The sequence below is a fragment of the Gavialis gangeticus genome, unplaced genomic scaffold (genome assembly GCF_001723915.1).
Source record: "Gavialis gangeticus isolate Ggan-Ray unplaced genomic scaffold, GavGan_comp1, whole genome shotgun sequence".
NCBI classification, from domain to species: domain Eukaryota; kingdom Metazoa; phylum Chordata; order Crocodylia; family Gavialidae; genus Gavialis; species Gavialis gangeticus.
This window is the reverse complement of record NW_017729024.1, coordinates 108,998,918-109,003,917: the sequence shown is the minus strand read 5'-3', so window position 1 is coordinate 109,003,917 and position 5,000 is coordinate 108,998,918. Positions and strand designations below refer to the sequence as shown.

Below are 5,000 nucleotides of genomic sequence, written 5' to 3'. Positions count from 1 at the left end.
CATCTCCTGAAAGCTTTTCTGTTAAACTTTCCTCCAGTTCACCACCATTAAGTACAAAAAATTCTCAAAAGCAGCAAATTCAATATCTGTGAAGAAACAAACAAGAACCCAAAGAACTGTTGCCTTAAAATATATTAAGTCCACCTGTGGTCAATAAAAATATTCTCCTTGGTGGGGGGAGAACCTATGAGTCAACTGTGCCAACAGTGGCTGTACCTTTACAGCTAGCTATTACCCACTTAAACTCCCTCTAAAATTTGCTAGCCTCTTGATTTCTGGAGTGGCACTCAGTGCCTCAGTCAAGCTGCCTGCTCAGCTTCTGACCTTCCCACTAATGGCTGTTATTTGTGGGAGGCTTAAGGACACTGTCAATAGCATGCTTCCTCCTCTCTTCTCCTCTCTGCATCTCTCTCTCCCTCTCTCTCTATGCCTCTCCTCTCCCCCCTCACCCTCCTCCCCATTCTTTTTTCCTGTCCTGCAGTCCTCTCCACTCCCAGGGAAAAAAAGCGCGCACACGCACACAAAATCAACTGGCATGCAGCAGCAAGCACCTGCAGTAATAGACTCTTTTATTAAAACTGTTATTCTGCAAGACTTGAAATTCCCAGTGGACCGGGCCATGTCAAAGCCGATATAATTAACTAGAGGCTCAGCAACGGATCAATTACCAGACAAGCAAGTGATAGTGAAATCAATGAAAGATCATCAGCCACATTATCAGTGTTGCAACTCATTAGGGTAAAACTGAGAAATGTGCTCAAAGCGAGCCCAAGCAAGGTGGCATTACAAAACAAAGGGCTAATTTGGAGACCCTGCTGTGAACAATCTGTAACAGAATTAGCCTTTTTTCCCCCTAAACTGCACAGCTCTGTAACTAAATGTGACAGACTGAGAGAAGCAGTTTATTAAGACACCAACTCCAAGTTTATTTAGTTCATAAACTCTCTCCTAGAAAATCAATACAGTCTGTACAGGGTTATTAGGCTGACTAGCTAATACATCCAAATCTAGTCTTCCCAAGCAGCAATCCTGGCCAAATGCTACCTGTTCTAGGTGAATTCTGAACTGTTTCAAAGCACAGTAGCAAATGAGGGCTATCATTTAATTGTCATAAATGGGGCTGCCATGTCATAGCATAACAATGCGATAAAGGGAAAAAATATTATTTTCTTTCTTTCTTGATAATAAATATGACACAGAAAGACACAGAAAGAAAACAAGTTTTTACCTAAAACCAGCTCAAGCCATCAAATCTACATTATTAGTTTTCAGTCACACCTTGTTTAAATATACTAATACCAACACACAAAATTAAGAAAACAAATATTTAGTGCATTTGAAAAGGGATATGTGAAGTACTAGCCTGTGAAGAGATAAAAGTAATCTCTTCAGGAAAAATAAAATAGAAGTACATCTCCTTCAGCAACAGATTAAGCCTTGTCTAAGTCTATAACTATTTGCTGTGTGAAAGAAGAGACACAACTGACATGACATTTAAAAAAATTATAATTGTGAAAATCCAAGCTAAGAACCCTACATTTTCTTTTAAATGTACTGTCCTGCTCTTTGCTGATTTAATTCCTGTGCTGGCAGAAATATTTTGGGGATCATTCCAAGGAGCATGGACATGTCTTATTTTTTTCTCCTAACACATAGCTACCTTGCTCTGAAAACAAAGTCTTTAAAAGCAGTGTTAAATGAATAATCCTAATTTGTCAATAGCTTTCTAGGTAGCCATATGAACTACATGTATCTCACATTTGCATAATATTTTGTATTGGAAGATAAAGAGAGTCACAAAATTGTTTATATTTTTCAGATTATCTAAATGGACTGATGCTGAATGAAAGGGGTGGTTGCTGGACCTGGATACGTGTGCAAGTCAGTAACCAGTAAGGTTATTGTGAACAAAACCTCTTGTAGCCCAAGAATTCAAAGAGCTTTGCAATCTACATGTGAATTAAAAACTTTTTTTCCAAACACTGGATACTAAAATAAAGCCTTTTATAAAATTAAATACATTTTTGTGGATTTATTTGAAATATAAAACTGTCCATTGCCTCTCTCCTAAAATTATAGGTGTTAAGATACTCAACATTACCAGTTTAGCAAGACGAGATAACACATTAGCCACATATACATAAAAAAAAACCAAGATAAGATAGATAATGTCTACAGGTAAACCTCATCACAAAACCACTACATAATGTGGGCATCCCTTACTTGTCCCAAATTCCTTTATTATGAACATGTAAGTGTTAGTTTACACAAAGGATTAATAAAAATATGTAAAAATCATTAGATATGGAAAAATATTTTTTCTTTTTGCTCCAATTATTTTGTATTATTAAGTTGTTGAAACATGCAACAGTTACTATCTTTAATGTTCAATAATATGTAAAGTCTTTAAAGGGGCCTTTGTTCCAGGTCTACACTTTAGATATTAATCAGGAAAATAATTATAGAGGAATTTTGTAAAAAATAATAAATCTACATGCATATAACTATGTACTGTGCATGTACATTCAATGAGGCCCAATTAGTTGGAAAGAATTTGCATTTCAGTTAGTATGAGCTAACAAGACTGTAGGGAGACAATGCAATTCTACTGGCAGGGCAAGAAAGAATGCTGTTTTTCTGTAAGCGTTAATTCCCACAACTGATCATTTTAAAATGTTACTGATCTTTACAGTATTTGTTTTTCTAACATCTAGGAGTTCACTATAAATGTTTATATTAGCTATACATGCAGCAGTGTCCCATAGATCACTCCTGAGGAAAAGAGAAAGCAGTGGGCATGGATTTATTTATGTATACTAGTGGTAAAACTATTGTATAATAATTGTTAATCAGCACTTGTGGTTTTGGTTCTAACATTTGACCAGGTAAAACTGAAAAATGAGGGAGTAACTTACATGTTACAATTTACATATGCACATATTTCTGAAATTAGTAGTACATACACGTGTGTATTCTAGCACTTGATCTCATAACTGAAATACATAATTCTGTAATATGATCTGTACACTTGATTGACTTACTCTACAGTACCTGTAAATCCCAAAGTTCAGCTTGCTGCAGATGTTAACAGATTCTGTAATCTGTAATGACAGTAAACTGGCCTTTGCTCTTCCCTTATTCACTATTCATTTTCAAGGCTTGGTTAAGTATATAGCTGGGTTAAAGATCAGTGGTTTTTCATGTGACACACTCTGGTATTCCTCTGATGGCTTGTCAGGACAAAACTGTCCCTGTTCTTGCCAAAATAATAAAAATGAAATGGTCCTCCACATCGCATGACAATCAGTCCTTCTTTGTGTTGGAACAACCAAACTTATATAATTAAATGTTTTATAGAAACGTTAGAATAGTTGACTTTGCTCCAATAAAACTGATACATATCCATAAATGACAGAGAAATTAATCATCTCTCATTCATTAAAATAATGTGTGAACAGTCTTTTACCAGTTGTACTTGTATGTGACTCAAGGATAAAACTGAAGTTGTGCATGTATGTCATAGGGGAGTTAATACTTTCAAAATATGCAAAGCCAACATGATGGTCACAGTCACAAGGAATGATGTAAGGAGCTTGCTCTACAACATCTGTTATACTGTATGAAATGTTAACAGATGCCTTAAATGAAAAAAGGAAGAATTAATAAAGGAAACCTTTTCTGGACAGATAATCAAGCCACATTTCCATATCCTAAGAAAGAGACATTGGCACTATCATAGTTCCTCTGAAAACTGCCATCCTTACCTTGTAAAACATGTTCTACATGAGTTTTAATAGGTCACAAACTTCTGACTCAAAACTAAAAAACAAAATGCATACTAGTTGATTAGGTCATCCTCCAACAACGAGAGCATCCTTCTTAGACCCCTATGCTACAAATGTTTTGTTGAGTCCTGCTCCTTCTCAGCTTTATCTACAGTGTTGTGCATTTAGGAGTATTTTTTTTTTCATTTTGATGTGTTTTACTGTCATTGATCCTAAAAGGAGCATACATACAGTAGGAGCACCAATAAATATTTCAGAACTATACCATGGCTTTGTTGTATTTAAAAAAAGAAAGAAAAACTTTCTCAGGCCAAAATTTTTGGCAGAATTCTGGACAATAGGGCACTGGAATTTTCTAGCAATTCAGATTCTTCAAAATCAATAACATTGCTACCCAGAAAGACCCGTTACAAACAGGAACAGGTGTGTTTGTTGATGGATAGTTGGGTGTTTCAGATTTGAGTAATGGACCTGGGGGCAACTATGAAAGCTTACCTCTACATGGCACAAATTATACCGTTTATCAACCCAGGGTGATGAGTGACATATGGTTTTTATAAAACAGTAACATGAGTTTATGTTGCCTGAAATTCCACTTCTTTAAGGGAAAAGACATCCTGTATTTCTTGAGCAACTATATACTGGAAGGTGATTATGATGTGTGCCAAAATGACTAAGTTTACAGTCCAGCATCAAAAAAGCCCCCATCAAATGGACAAAAACAGCCATTTCTATGTCTCTATGGAACATACAGACATAGAATTAGACAAATTTTAGGGAGGATGAAACACAAGTAGCCTGATATATTCTTGCAAGCATCCATTATCTAGTACTAAAAACAGCAATTAATTATACCCAGATAATTTGCTAAATAACCACTTCCTATAAAATTAGATCACATAGACTAGCTTGAGTTTTAACTAACACTACCCACCAACTTCAAAATGCTAAACAGAACTTTTTAAAAAGCTAACAAGCACAACATTTTACCTGCCAAGCAAAAACTTGATGCTATTATATATGTAAATATTGCTACTGTTTTACTGGTAAGCAGTACATGGAAACTGGCATCATTTCAGCACATGGGACACATTTTTCTCTGGCCTCTATTTCATGCATACATTGGCTACTATGTTTATAAACAGGCAATTTCCCCTTTATCCTTTATTTCTTTGTAACTATATACAAAAAGGGCTACTGTAGTAGCTTCCAAAA

At 35.5% G+C, this 5,000-nt stretch overlaps 1 protein-coding gene across 5 annotated transcripts in view; it reads right to left on the bottom strand.

The window, feature by feature from the left end:
• The window catches only part of BNC2 (basonuclin 2), a 547,400-nt gene that overhangs the window by 368,479 nt on the left and 173,921 nt on the right, over window positions 1–5,000 (bottom strand). Inside the window, exon 1 of one of the 5 annotated variants that reach the window (XM_019517550.1) lies at window positions 1–341. This exon is cut by the window's left edge and continues 275 nt beyond it. The exons of 3 other annotated variants lie outside the window; for them this stretch is intronic. The gene's annotated coding sequence lies outside the window, so the exon portion shown is untranslated. Of the gene's footprint in view, window positions 342–5,000 lie in introns of those variants that run through there. One more of the 5 variants, XM_019517546.1, reaches the window with a different exon arrangement.